The sequence below is a fragment of the Talpa occidentalis genome, unplaced genomic scaffold, assembly GCF_014898055.3.
Source record: "Talpa occidentalis isolate TD23 unplaced genomic scaffold, MPIMG_talOcc4v2.1 talOcc4.7, whole genome shotgun sequence".
NCBI classification, from domain to species: domain Eukaryota; kingdom Metazoa; phylum Chordata; class Mammalia; order Eulipotyphla; family Talpidae; genus Talpa; species Talpa occidentalis.
This window is the reverse complement of record NW_023605083.1, coordinates 87,526,961-87,542,762: the sequence shown is the minus strand read 5'-3', so window position 1 is coordinate 87,542,762 and position 15,802 is coordinate 87,526,961. Positions and strand designations below refer to the sequence as shown.

Genomic DNA, 15,802 nt, shown 5'->3' with positions numbered 1-15,802 from the left:
GGGGGGGCAGCAAATATTGTTTAAAAATGAACAATGATGTAAAAAATAAAATTAAAATAATTTTAAAAAGAAATAGTTATTATTTACAGATGTCCTGATAATATACTAAGAACATCCTAAAGACTCAATTAAAAACTATTAGAAATTATAAATACAGCAAAGTGGTAGAGTGCGAAATATAAAAATATGTTCTAATTCTATATGTAAACAGTGATTTAGCAGAAGCATAAATTTAAGAAAACAATCCCATTTACTATTTCATCGGAAAAAAACCCCAAAAACTTATGAATAAATTAACCAAGGAGGTGAAGGACCTGAAAACTGTAAGACTTTGTTAAAAACATAGAAGACAAAATAGATGAAAAGATATTCTGTTTTATCGACTGGAAGAATTAACAGTGTCAAAATGGCAATTTTGACTAGGGGGAGCCACAACATGGGGGAGTACTTGACTTCAGGCAAGAACAACCAGAAATTAATTATTGCCCATATGTAAATCTTACCAGTTCATTGCCTGTCACTGGATTGACTTACACATTTTTTCCCCTGACATGGGCTTGGTTGCTTGCTAAGATATTGATGAAGAGAGAGGGAAGAGGAACTATGGCCATGGGATGGCCAATCCTGGCAGAGGAACAAACTAGAGGAGAGCATATGCATGCTCTGTTGCACTGGGGCTGGCATAGGTGACATCCACAGTGAACATGAAGTAACATGCTGCTTCCTGACTGAGTCCCAAGACTGAGTGTTCAGTCCCTAAGACTCTAACTGATAATAGCATGCCTGGGCAGCTGAGAATTATTCCCAAACCACTCTGGAATTGAAAGGACAGTGAAGCTGGAGCAAAACCCACAGAGACCCATTATACTAAGGCAGAAGCTGGAAAGAAGACTCCAGGAACAGGCTGGAGTACGAAATAAAGGATCTATTAGAGAGATAAAGTCTGGTTGCAAAGAGAAGCAGCAGACAGGCAAAGCAGCAAGGTTTCTCAGCCTGTGCTTGCTCTCCCTTACCCCAAGACAGTGATTTGAGTCTCTCATTTTGGACTCTCACTATACCATAATGGCCCCTTCAAACTATCTTAAAAAATAATAATAATACTAATAAAACAAAAAAACTAAGGTCACAGCTCCACCTACTGAGGGAAAAGTGTAAGACATCGCTAAGAAAAGCTCGACCTAGGGAATATAGAATGGAAGATGCTGGGAAAAAGGATTATGTTCCAAAGACCAAAATTAATGATGCCGAATTGGAAAAGTAAATAAAATTTAGAAGAGCTATCATGAAGAAATTCAGTACATTTGAAATTTGCAGTTAACTACATAAAAGCAGGATAAGGATGTCAGAACAGAGGAGTAGAAGTTCTTCATCAAGAAATTGAGATTACAAAATAAGTCCCAGAGAAATGTCAGATATTAGGGATACAATGAAAGCCCTTAAGACAACCATGGAAAGTATATTAAGTAGGCTTACTCTTGCTGAAGAAAGAATTAGTAAGCTATAAGATAGAAAATATACAAATGACTCAAGTAGAACAGAAGAAATAAGAGTTAAGAAAAAACTTCGAGGGCCTCCCCTGGTGGCGCAGCAGTTGAGCACTGGGCTGCGAAGCTGCACACAGCCTCAGCAGCACTGGTTCAATCCCTGGCCGCCGGGCAAGGGTCCCACATGGCGCACAAACCTCTCCTGCTGCCCGCTGCTCCCCTCAGCAGTGTACTTTGTCACTCTGCCTTTTCTGCTCTCCACTTTGGCTCTGGTGAATTCTCTCACCCTCCTGCGCTTCTGACTGTACCCAGTGCTTATATGAATAAATAAATAAATCTTAAAAAAAAAAAAAGGAAAGAAAAAACTTCCAAATATCAGACTCCATTAGAAAGGGAAACAAAGATAAAGGTTATCCCAAAAGATGAAAATAGAGAAAGAAGCAAAGATCCTATTCAAAGAAATAATAGCTTAGAAATTCCCCAGCATAAAGAACTAATCATGGATGTCCAAGAAATTAACAGACATGGAAATTTCTAAAGGTAAAACAACATAAACCAAGAAATCCATCATTAAATTATCAAAAGTTAACAATAAAGAAAAATACTGAAGACTTGTAGAAAGCAATGATATGAAACATGCAAAGGCACTTTGTAAAGCTTTTGTCAAACTTCTCAGCAGAAACCATAAAGCCTAGAAGAGAGTGGACTGACACATGCATGATTTTAAAAAAATTAAAGCTGCCAGCCACAAATAGTCTACTCTGCAAATTATTATTCAAACATGATGGAGATATAAAGGCTTTCATAGATAAACAAAAGCAAATGAAGTATACCACCACCAGACCTGCCTTATAAGAAATTTTGAAAGAAGTTTTCTCATGATAAGGAAAAAATAATAGAAGACAAAACATTGTTTTTCCTAATAATTCAGGGTCTTTTGTGGTTCCATACATATTTCATAATTGGTTGTTTAATTTCCTTGAAAGAAATCACAGAGGTTTTGATAGGTAGTATGTTGAATCTGTAAATTGTTATAGGTAATGTGGCCATTTTGCAATCTGTAAAATGGAGGTCCTTAACCTCCTTCCTTAAGTTTACTCCCAGGTATATGATTTTTTTGTGCGATTGTAAATAGGATAGTTTCCCCTTTTTCCCTATCTTCTGATACATTGTTTGCATATTGATATGCAGCTGATTTTTGTGTAATGACTGTGTATTAAAAGAATAAAAGAAATATCCATCACAATAAAATAGGTTTCATTCCAGGGATGAAAGAATTTATATATATATAATAATACACACACACACGCATACATACCACATACACACACGCATACATACATACACACACACACATATATATCAATGTCATTTACCAGATCAACAAAAAGGAAGATAAAAATCACAAGATCATTTCAATCGATGCCAAAAAAGTATTCAATAAGATTCAATATCCATTTATAATAAAAATTCTCAATGAAATGGGGATAAATGGAACATCTAAACTCTATAAAAGTCATATATGACAAACCAAGAGCCAACATCATAATTGTAAAAAACTGAAAGTATTTCCACTAAGATCAGAAACAAAACAAAATCTGTAGGAATTGATTGATGATTTCAAAGAAGTAGTAGGTTACGCAACCAACCTATAGTGTCATTCTTTTACACTAATGATGAAGCATCAGGAAAAGACATAAAGAAAGCTACTGCATTCACAGTACCACAGCAAACAATTACATAATAAAGAATAAACAAACAAGGAAGTAAAACATCTGTAAAATAAAAACTACAATACTTTGTTCATGGATGAGAAGAATGCCACTGTTAAAATTTCCATACCACCGAAATTCAAACAAATTCAAAGCACTCTACATCAACATTGAAAGCATTCATAACATAAATAGAAGAAACGGTCCTAAAATTTATGTGGAAACACAAAAGATATCAAGTAGCCAAAGTAGTCCTGACAAAAAAGAACAAAGTCAATAGTATGATGTTTCCTGGTTTCAAAATATACTACAAAAACATAGTAATAAAAATAGTATGGTTTTAGCACAAAAGTAGAAGACACAGACCAAGGGAACAGAACAGAAAGCCAAGAATTAAGTCCTACCACATGTGGTCAGCTAATATTCAACAAGGGAGTCAAGAATACCCAAAAAGGAAATCAACAAGTGTTACTGGAGTGACTGGATACAAACATGTTGAACAAAAAAACTGTATCTCTATTTCACAATATGCACAGACATTAACTTGAAATGGAGAAAGACTAAGCATAAAACATGATACCATAAAATGCTTAGAAGAAACATAAAAGAACCTCATTGAAAGGGAGTGGTCATGGCAATAGTTTTTTGGACATGATAACAGAAGCAAAAACAATAAATTCAACAAATGGGGCTACATCAAACACAAAAAGCTTCTGCAAAGCAAAAGAGATAATGGAAAAATATCACTCCACAGAATGGGAGAAAAATTTGTAAGCCACTTATTAGATGAGGGATTAATATGCAAAATATATACAGAACTAACAACTGATAATCAAAAACCAAACAACTCAATAAAAATAAACAGGAAAAACAATTTTTTCATAATAGTCATCAAAGTGGCCAACAGGCACATTAAAAGATTTCAACATAGTAATCACCAGGGAAATACAAACCAACACCACAATAAGATACCACTTCAAACCTGTTAAAATAGCTGTCATCAAGAAGACAGAAAATAGGTGCTGGCAAGAATATGGTGAAAAAGGAACCCCCAAAAACTATTTGTGGGAATGTAAATTAGTCCAACTACGGTATCACTATGAAAAACAATATGGAAGTTCCTCAAGAAATTGAAAATAGATCTATCAAATAATCTAGCAATTCCACTTCTGGGTGTATACCCAGAGGAAATGAAAATAGGATTTTCTATTTTTATCACAACAATGTTCACAATAGCCAAGATATGGAAATACCTCCAGTGCCCATGAAAGTATAAAAAGACATGGCATATAAACACAATGAATTTTATTCACCCATGAGAAAGGAGGCTATCCTGCCATTTGTAACAACATAGATGAACCTTGAACACATGATAATAAGGCAGAAAAAGACAACTACCATATAATATAGTTTATATGTGAAATCCAACAAAGTCAAACTTGGAAATTGGTTGATAACCAGTGGGTAGAGGAGGGATAAACTAATGGCATTTAAAAGTACAACATATAATAAGTATTAAATAAGTCACAGAGATCTAAGGTACAGTATAATACATATAGACAATAATATTGGCCTGTAATGATGAAATAAAATATTGCTTCAATGGCAATCATTTCATGATATGTAAGTGTATCAAAGTTATATGTTCTACATCTTGAATTTATGAAATGCAACAATTTTATCAAATAAAATATGAAATCACAAGACTACTTAGTATGTGGAAAAAGATTTTTAGAGATGAATGCTTAATATTTAGCATAAGAGGTTTAGAGTTTACTTTAAAATATTTCAGCATAAAAATGTTAATTTATAAAATTTGCATAGGGTGTGATAATATTAACATGGAGACTACAAAAATGACCAGCCATTTTCTAGAGCAATTTACTATTTCCTAAAAAAAAAATTCAGATGAAATTCAAAGAGATAAAAATAGTGAGAAAAGAAATGATACTTCAGGGCCTCCCCGGTGGTGCAGCGGTTGAGCGCTGGGTTGCGAAGCTGCCTGCAGCCTCCGCGGTGCCGGTTCGATCCCCGGCTGCTCCCCGGCCACCGGAGGAGGGTCCCACATGGTGCGCAGACCTCTCCTGCCGCCCGCTGCTCCCCTCAGCAGTGTACTTCGGTCCTTCTGCCTGCTCTGCTCCCCGCTCTGGCTCTGGTGAATTCTCTCACCCTCCCGCGCTTCTGACTGTACCCAGTGCATGTATAAACAAAACAAAACAAACAAACAAATAAATAAATAAAAAACATGCCTCTATAAAAAAAAAAAGATTTAAAAAAAAAAAGAAATGATACTTCAGAGTGGAGAACTGAGATTTAATCCAAGATTTTAAAAAACCCAAATGGACACAGCATAATACATGAGTCTGATGCAAATTGTACTGAAATTGAAAAAAGAGTACTCCATTTGAAAATCTCTGAATTATGCACATAATTATTGAAATATAAATAATCCATGAATTATAATAACCTGGAATATTTTTATTTCAAAAATAAACTTTGGTCAATCCATTTTAAATAAATCAGCATACACTGAAGACTTACTCTGCAGAACAATATCCAAAGTTCAGTTGTTATTACTTAAACTTCAGATTACAGATTAAGTAGCAACAATAAGCTTCCTCTACAGATGTGGATATTCACATTCAAGCAAATTAAGTAAAACTATAACATGTCAAGTTCACAGTTTTAAGGTGTAGAACCAAGGCTTAAGTCCAATTCTCTCAAAATTTAAAACCTTGACATATATCAAGTTGGCTCTGCCTCTGTTCTTCTGGATGATCTACATTTTCTCTTTTCAAAGAGAAACTGCCATAAGGCAAGGAGAGAAGTAATTTCTGGTCTAATTGTATGACATTAATTCATTCAACGAATACCGAGTGATAAATAGTGCCAGAGACAGTGTAAGCTTCTGAGGATACAGAGAATTTATTCATATAAAAGAAGGTTGGACAGGAGAAATTCATATATAACATATTTTCTCCATTCTAACAAAATCGAGATAGACCCAGGGGTAAGAAAATCTCAGCAGTAACAACAAAAGCTACAAAACACTGACGAGTAAGTACAACAACCAAAACACAAGACCTATGTAAAGAAAATTATACTTAATGACAAAACTCAATCTAGATATGAAAAATTCCATACTGTGTACTTAGCTGAGAATTTATTATCACAAAAAAACTGACTCTTCCCCAAACTGAAATATAAGGTACAATTGCAATTAAATTACTGAATCTCAACATTTTAAAGATTTATTTGTAATATTTATGAATAGAAGAACTGGGGTATAGGCCAGAGGGATGTGGGGGTGAGAGGATTCACCAGAGACACAGTGGGGAGCAGAACAGGTAGATCTACTGAAAATATCTCACCATGAATATTCCTAAGAGGACTTTGCAATCTTTTAGCATTATTTCAAGTGATCTAATGTTAATGGTAACACCCAGTTTTACACACCACTATGATGGAGAATACTCACTTCATGACGTCCAGTTTCCCCACCTGAAAGAAAGTGCTTGACACAAAGGTTTGTTCAATAAACATATGGTGTCTAAGTGATGAAGGGCATGAACACTGGAAAATACATAATTGAGCTACTCTATTTTACCTTCAGAATACAGAGACCCATAAATATGAGAGAAACAAAAGGAAAGCTCATGAATTTGTGGATGTGTAGAGGAGGGATATTTTCCACTGATCCTACAAATTGTCCTGAACCTTTTAAGTCTAAAAGTGGTGAAATCGGGCCTCCCTGGTGGCGCAGGTGGTTGAGCACAGCGCTGTGAAGCTGTCTGCAGCCAGTGCAGCACGGGTTCTATCCTGGCCAGCCGGCGAGATACCCACATGGCACGGCAGACCTCTCCTGTCTTGCCTGCTGCTCCCCTCTGCAGTGTATTTCAGTCAATCTGCCTGTTCTGTTCCTCACTCTGTCTCTGGTGAATCCTCTCATCTCCCGCACATCTGGCCTGTACCCCAGTTCTTGTATAAGTAAAAAAATCTTTAAAAAAAAGTGGTGAAATCACCTTGTTTTATAGAAACAGATTGTAGGCATACTTGTTGCAGAATAAAAGACCAGTCGGACAGTTTCCATTTCCACCCAAATTGAGACTACTTAATGCCAAGGATCAGTCCCATAGCATAGTAGCTCTCAGTTCAAACACAGACTCCCTATTTTACTGTGCCGAGATTTTTAAGCTCCACCATCGGGGACAGAATACGAAATCCACAGCCATTCCCAAATATTCACCCTGGGGCTTTTTTGTGTGTGAAAAGAAACACTTTCTCACCAGTCCAGTCCCTTTCCTCTCCCCTTCCCAGTCCCGTGGGCTGGCTCTAGTCCTTTCTGTTCTCCTCGATTATGAAGCCTTCCTATGTCCATCTCCTGTCTCCTCCAACACCTCTTTTCTGTGCCCCTTATTTTTCGTCACATCTTGACTGCATTAGGGCATGCTTGGTCTGTGTTTGTGGTGCCCAAAGAGTCTGCTCTGGAGCTTGTGCCTCATCCCAGCTGAGGAGCTTACCTTCTTACTTCTATCAGGCTCAGTCACGACCACCAAAGACCTACTGCTTCTTATTCCATCCTCTACATCATGAAATTAACATGAAAATTCTGCTGAGGGCTCAGAGGCTGTCCCACCATGAGCACTGAGCATAATAACAGCCTCACGTACAGGCTGCCTGCCTCTGTTCCAGCAAGTTTTCTGTAGCCCAAAAGCAGCAGAACTGCAGAGAAGGTGGTTCCTTGTCATTAACATCAGAAATGCCTCAGGTGTTCTCAGCTCTGTGCTATAAGGGAACTTGTGCTGTTCATTTATTTCCCAAGTAACTTCAGTATAAGTCGCTCAGCAGTCCTATGGGAGACTGAAACTCAGTAATTGCCCCATGCCCTATAAATTCCCTCAGGAGCAGTTTCTGGGAATGAAGAGGATGTGGTCCTGCAGTAATGGCATTTTCTCTAAGAATCTTGTCTTAGGCTGAACTAGATGGTCACCGCCTCCATCCAAAAAGTATCCCCTTGATCACCGATATCTGAAACGACATTCTTTAAGCCACCAAAGATTGCTGCAGAAATTAGTATTTCTTATGAGGAGGAGACAGTAGAAAATGTATGAATCCAAAGGCATTCCCTGTCCAAATTGCATTTTTTCTCACAGGCTTTATGAAGGTCACTATAAGCATGGGGGTTAGGGAGGGGGGAGAAAGGGAAGATAGTGGGACACAATGGTATCTGGGCTATAATCAGAGGACCGTGAGGACTAAGGGGCACCGGGGACTGTGGGCTCCAGAAAATGTCAGACTCTGAAGAAGCTTGCTGCTATACCTTAGATCCTGGATGAATGTGGCTCCTGGGTCACCAGCAGCTGCCCTCCCCAGAGGGAGTGTCCAGCAGTGGTCCTTGAAGTGCAGCTACTGTTGCCATGTGATCAGAGCTGAGAGCATACCCAACACACCAGCATATCAGTGGGCATTAATTTCCTGTTCTTCTTCCAGGATAACACTGTAAAAGAAAAAATCAAACTCAGTAAATACATAAAGTGTTAGAACTGCTATATACCCCATTATGTTTCTTACCTTTTGCATTCACACAATATTATGATCTATTATCCTTGCTGTGTGGATCATACTCTGCGTCTCTTATCTCTTTCCTACCTATTGTCTCCATAATAATTCACTTTTCTTAAAGTCTATATAAATTCTATCACCTTCCTGCTTAAATCATTTCAAGAAAAAAAGCAAGTTTCATAATACATATTGGATGATACCTGAAGTAAAATTGAAATATACAAAACAATGTTAAATATTTTGTGGGTGCACAATTTTGACCCAAATTATAAAAGATTACATTAGAATGGCAAAACAAAGTTTATGTCATAGTTAATTCTAGAGAAGGAAAATTAATACTTCATTAAAGCTCAGCTTTAAAAACTTTAAAAATTTTCTGTGGTCTTACATTCTGATAGAAATATATTGATAATTTTTTTCTCATTTCTTTTTTTGGAACTTCATGGGTTCTTCATACTGAATTTATTCATATAACGTGTTTCTGCAAAATCAATCACTATTACTTATTGAAATATACATAATTTGTTTTTCTGTCTTCTTTGAGTCTTATTTTCTAGATTTTGCTACTTTTATTTATATCCTCTCTCTTGCCATACTGCCCCCCACCATTTTCTATATTTTCATTTTCACTGCATGCTGCCTTTAAGAGAGCTATGCTTTCTTTTTTTTTTTTTTTTTTTTTTTTTTAAATATTAAATTTTATTTTTATATTCCCCCATACAATTGCAAACGCCCCATTCTGACCCCAATCCTTCCCCTCCCACCCCCCACCCCCAAAAAGTGTCTCTGGTTCACAGTTTTTTGTTGATTTTGATTTTCACTTTCTTATATTCATTTTCCTGGTCCCTTATTTAAGTTTTCTAGATTCCTGCTATGAGTGAGACCATCCAGTATTTTTCTTTTTCTTTTTGGCTTATTTCGCTGAGCATGATCCCTTCCAGTGCCATCCATGTTGCTGCAAATTGCATGTGTTTATCTTTTTTGAATGCTGAGTAATATTCCATGGTATATATGTACCACATCTTCTTGATCCAGTCATCTATTTTTGGGCATTTGGGTTGTTTCCAAAGCTTAGCTATTGTAAACAGTGCTGCTATAAACATAGGAGTGCAGGTGCTCTTTGGAATTGATGTTTCTGTGTCCTTTGGGTAAATACCTAGGAGTGGAATTGCTGGATCATATGGAAGCTCTATGTTTAGTAGGTCCAGAAATCTCCACACAGCTCTCCATAGTGGTTGGACCAGTTTGCACTCCCACCAACAGTGCACAAGAGTTCCTTTTTCTCCACATCCTCGCCAACATTTGTTGTTGCTAGTTTTTTTAATATGTGCCATTCTCACTGGTGTGAGATGGTATCTCATGGTAGTTTTGATTTGCATTTCCCTGATTACAAGTGATGTTGAACATTTTTTCATATGTCTGTTGGCCATTTGCATTTCCTCTTCAGAGAAGTTTCTTTTTAGCTCTTCTGCCCATTTTTTGACTGGATTATTTTCTTTGTTGTTGCTGAGTCTCATCAGCTCTTTGCAGATTTTTGTGATCAGTCCTTTATCATTAGTGTTGGGTGCAAAAATGTTCTCCCAGTTGGTGGGGTTTCTCTTTGTTTTTGTTATTGTCTCTTTTGCTGTGCAGAAGCTCTTTAATTTGATGTAGTCCCAGCTGTTTATCTTTCTCTTCACTATCACTGCTTTGGGTGATGTGTCTGTAAAGATGTCTTTGATGTGCAAATCCCGTAGTGTTTCGCCTATATTTCCTTCTATGTATTTTATGGTTTCAGGTCTTATGTCTAGTTCTTTAATCCATTTTGAGTTGATTTTTGTGTATGGTGTGAGGTAGTGGTCAAGCTTCATTCTTTTGCATGTAGCGACCCAGTTTTCCCAGCACCATCTATTGAACAAACTTTCTTTGCTCCAATGCATAGTCTTTGCTCCTTTGTCAAAGATTAGTTGACCATAAATCTGTGGGTTTATTTCTGGATTTTCTATTCGATTCCATTGGTCTGTATGTCTGTTCTTGTTCCAATACCATGCAGTTTTGATGATTATGGCTTTGTAGTATAGTTTGAAGTCTGGGAGTGTGATGCCTCCATTTCCTTCTTTTTTTTTCAGTAGAGCTTTGGCTATTCGGGGTTTTTGGTGATTCCATATGAATTTCATCAATAATTGTTCTATTTCTTTGAAGAATGCCATTGAGATTTTGATTGGAATAGCATTGAATCTGTATATTGCTTTTGGTAGGATGGCCATTTTAATAATGTTTATTCTTCCAATCCATGAGCAGGGGATGTCTTTCCATTTCTTTGTGTCTTCTTCTATTTCTTTTAACAGTGTTTTATAGTTTTCTTTGTATAGGTCCTTTACCTCTTTTGTTAGATTTATTCCCAAATATTTGATTTTTTTTGTTTCGATAATAAAAGGGGTGGTTTTTTTGATTTCTTCTTCTTCAGATTTATTGTTTGTGTATAGGAAGGCTACTGACTTTTGCGTGTTGATTTTGTATCCTGCCACTTTACTGAATTGATTGATGAGTTGAATTAGTTTTTCTGTGGAGATTTTGGGGTTCTCTATGTATATTATCATATCATCTGCAAATAGTGATAGTTTGACTTCTTCTTTTCCTATTTGGATTCCTTGGATGTCTTTCTCTTGTCTTATTGCTCTGGCTAGGACTTCCAGTATTATATTGAAAAGCAGTGGTGAGAGTGGACATCCTTGTCTTGTTCCAGATCTTAATGGAATTGCTTTCAGCTTTTCACCATTGAGAATGATACTGGCTGTTGGCTTGTCATAGATGGCCTTTATGATGTTGAGGTATGTTCCTTGTATCCCAAGAATTTCAAGGGCTTTTATCATGAATGGGTGTTGCACTTTGTCGAAAGCTTTCTCAGCATCTATTGATATTATCATATGGTTTTTATATTTCTTTTTGTTGATGTGTTGGATAACGTTGATTGATTTTCGGATGTTAAACCATCCTTGTGCCCCTGGAATGAATCCAACTTGGTCGTGGTGAATTATCTTATGGATACATTGTTGGATTCTGATAGCTAAAATTTTATTGAGGATTTTTGCATCAGTGTTCATTAGGGAGATTGGCCTATAGTTTTCCTTTTTTGTGTTGTCCTTATTCGGTTTTGGTATTAGTGTAATATTGGCTTCATAGAACGTGTTTGGTATTGTCCCTTCCTTCTCAATTTTTTGGAAGAGTTTGTGAAGGATAGGCACTAATTCGTCTCTGAATGTTTGGTAGAATTCATTTGTAAATCCATCAGGTCCTGGGCTTTTGTTTTTGGGGAGGTTTTTAATTACCATTTCAATTTCGCTGCTTGTAATTGGTCTGTTTAGGTGTTCTATTTCTTCTTTATCTAGCTTTGGGTGATTGTAGAGTTGTAGGAATTTGTCCATCTCCTCTAGATTGTTGAACTTGTTTCCATATAACTGTTCATAGTAGTTACTGATTATTCTTTTGATTTCTGCTGTGTCCGTTGTGATTTCTCCTCTTTCATTTATGATTCTGTGTATTTGTGCTTTCTCCCTTTTTTCCTTTGTGAGCCTGGCTAGGGGTTTGTCTATTTTATTTATTTTTTCAAAGAACCAGCTCTTGGTTTCATTGATCTTTTGGATTGTTTTTTTAGTTTCAATTTCATTTATTTCTGCTTTGGTTTTTATTATTTCTTTTCTTCTACTGGTTCTGGGGTTTTTTTGTTGTTCTTTTTCTAGATCTTTGAGCTTCGAGATTAGGTTGTTTCTTTGAGTTCTTTCTTGTTTTTTGATGTGAGCTTCTATTGCTATATATTTTCCTCTTATTACTGCTTTTGCTGCATCCCATACATTTAGGATATTGGTGTCCTCCTTGTCATTCAATTCAAAGAATTTTTTAATTTCTTCTTTGATCTCCTCGTTAGTCCAGTGGTCTTCCAGTAGTGTGGCTTTTAATCTCCATGAGGTAGGATAGTTCCTTGCCTTCTTTTTGTGATTTATTTCTAGTTTGATGCCTTCATGGTCAGAAAAGATGGTTGGTATGATTTCAATCTTGGTGTATCTGTTGATGTTTGTCTTGTGCCCCAGTATGTGATCGATCCTGGAGAATGATCCGTGTGCGCTTGAGAAAAATGTGTACTCCGTTTTTTTTGGGTTTAGTGTTCTATAGATGTCTGTTAAGCCCAAATGCTCTAGGTCCTTATTTAGAGCTTTAGTTTCTTTACTTATTTTTTGTCTTGTTGATCTATCCATTGTTGATAGTGGTGTGTTGAAGTCTCCCACTACATATGTGTTTTCTCTGATGTCTGTTTTCAGAGAGGACAACAGTTGTCTGATATATTTTGGTGCTCTTTCGTTTGGTGAGTATATGTTAATGAGTGTTATTTCTTCTTGAAGTATTGTCCCCTTAATCATAATGTAGTGACCATTGGGGTCTCTTTTTATTTCTTTGAGTTTGAAGTCTGTTTTATCTGATATAAGTATAGCTGTTCCTGCTTTCTTTTTTGGCCCATTTGCTTGTAGGATTGTTTTCCATCCTTTGACTTTGAGCCTATTTTTATCTTTTGTAGCTAAATGTGTTTCCTGGAGACAGCAAAAGGTTGGGTTTTGTTTCTTAATCCAGGCTGCAACTCTGTGTCTTTTTATTGAAGAGTTTAGTCCATTTACATTTAGAGTTAATATTGATATGTTAGCATCTGTATTTGCCATTATGTTTGTCTTTCCTTTGATTTTATTTATTTATTCTTTTAATAACTTTTTTTTTTTTTGCTCTTCTTTCGTTGTTATTCGTCCCTCTGAGGTTCTGGCTTTAGGATTCCTTGTAGTATTTTTTGGAGTGGGGGTTTAGTCGCAATGAAATTCCGGAGTTTCTCTTTGTCTGGGAAGGTCCATATTCTTTCTTCATGGAGGAAAGAGAGCTTTGCGGGATAGAGTATTCTTGGTTGGCATCTGTTTTCTTGGAGTCTGTTGACTATGTCCCTCCACTCTCTCCTTGCCCGTAGTGTTTCTTCAGAGAAGTCTGATGTCAGCCTGATTGGTTTCCTTTGAATGTTATCTGTTTCTTCCCTCTTGTCAGCTTCATTATTTTTCCTTGTCCTGGATTCTTGGGAGCTTTACTATTATGTGTCTTGCTGTGTTTTTCCTTTCGTCGTGGAAGTTTGGTGTTCTTCTTGCTTCTTGTATATCAATTTTCAGCTCCTTCTTCTCATTTGGGAAGTTCTCTTCAATTATATCCATGAATATTTTCTCTGTTCCTACATCTCTCTCCTCTCCTTCTGGAATTCCTATAACTCTTATATTTCCTTTCCTCATGGAGTCAGATAGTTCCCGAAGTCTTTCTTCATTCTTTTTCCTTCGTACTTCTCTTTCCTTTTCTGTTTTGGTTCTTTTTATTTCTGTGTCTTCAAGATTACTTATTCGTTCTTCCATTTCATCTATTCTGCTTTCATTGCTTTTCTCAGAGTTCTTTAGTTCCTCCATTAATTCTTTGATCTCCTGCATTTCTCTTACTTCCCTCTTTAGGGACTCAATTTCCTTCTTCTGATCTATCACTTTTTTAATCATGGCAATTTTATTTTAATCATGGCAATTTTAAATTCTCTTTCTGGAAGGCTCAGAAGTTCTTCCAAGTTGCTGTCGTTGCAATCTGGGGAGTGGTTTCTTTTTGTGGTGTGCTTCTTTCCTGAGGAGTTGTTAGGTTGCGTGTGGTTCTTCTACTCCCTACTGTCTGTTTTCTAATTTGTCGTATGCGTTGGGACACTGTGTTGCTCGGACTGACTGACATCTTGGTGAACTTCTCCGCTCCCTCTGGCTCTTCAGGAGCCATCTCTGTCTTCTGGGGAGCTTTCTGCTGGTTTTAGGCAGTTTTTACTGAAGAAATGTCCCTGTTCTCAAATGGCGAAGCGGGATGCAGTCCCTGCGCCTCCGGTTTCAGGCACACTCTTCTGCGCCCCGGTCTGCCCCGGACGTGGGTGCCTGCTCCCTCTGTGGGCTCAGACTGCTGGTCGGAAGGGGCCTGGCGTGGAATAACTTCCCGGCTGGCCACTGGGTCCGCCAGAAACCTTCTGCCCTTTTCAAGCAGTCTTAAAGAAATGTCCTGTTTTATAGGGTGTTAGTGACTTTTTTTTTCCTGGTCGCTAGGTGGCGCCAGAGATCTCTCCTATTGTCCTTGGGGGGCTGTTTTTCGCCTCCCCCCACCCCGTGGGACAGAGAACAGAGCGGGAATGGTAGGGTACACCTCAACAGCTTTGGGGTGCTGTGTCTGCCTTGTGCCCCACCGTCGTGGAGAAACCACGCCCCGAATTTTCGTGCCCCGGGTCTCAGTTCAAAGCCCTCAGTTCCAGGACGCGGGCTGTAGCCCAGTTCAGTGGCGCGGGAATGGCGCCTTTTGCACTGCCCCGTGCCTGGGCGCCTGGTTCCTGCTCACTCAGGGAGGGACCTTCACCTCAGTGAGGACCTCCGCGCGTCTCCCCGCAAGCCTAGGTCGTCTCCCCGCAAGCCTAGGTCGCAGGCGCGGGGACCTGGGCAGCCGCGATCCAGGTCTGCGACTTGCTTTTCAAGCTCCCGAGCGCGCCGTGTTTCCGCGCCAGCTTACCGGCAGCCCGGGCTGTGTGCGCGTCTCCCGGGTCTTTGTTCTTCTCTAATGGCGCCCGGAGCCGTTCGCTCACCGCTGCGGCGGATCCTGCAGGGTTCGCCTCAGCTCCCGTTCACGGGGTGTGGTGGCTGCAATAGTTCTTTCCACTCCCAGTCCCGCTTGCTGCGTCGTTTGTTCTTGTGGGCCGTTTTGGTTTGTTGTTTCCTCCTCTCTGCCGGTCGGAGAGTGCCGCCTCTGTGGGCGGGGGAGGGGAGCAGGGTTCTGTGCTTCCCTCCCTTCTAGTCCTCTTTTATGGCCACTTTCTTCTTCGGGCAGTTCGCTGGCGTCACCCGTTTATCTTCCGTGTCCCAGTTCTCACTGGGACCTGCCGCTTTTCCTCCCTATTCACTTTTTTTAATGGGAGATCTTACTCGCAGCGTCTCCTCGCCGCCATGTTGCTCCCTAAGAGAGCTATGCTTTCTGATACTCTAG

General features: G+C 38.5%; 1 protein-coding gene across 5 annotated transcripts in view; it reads right to left on the bottom strand.

Moving 5' to 3' along the window:
- LOC119232357 (olfactory receptor 1P1-like) overlaps positions 1-15,802 on the bottom strand; it is a 251,030-nt gene that overhangs the window by 107,358 nt on the left and 127,870 nt on the right. For all 5 annotated transcript variants that reach the window (XR_008549515.1, XR_005122053.2, XR_008549514.1 and 2 more), the window contains exon 6: positions 8,517-8,693. The gene's annotated coding sequence lies outside the window, so the exon portion shown is untranslated. The remainder of the gene's footprint in view (positions 1-8,516; positions 8,694-15,802) is intronic.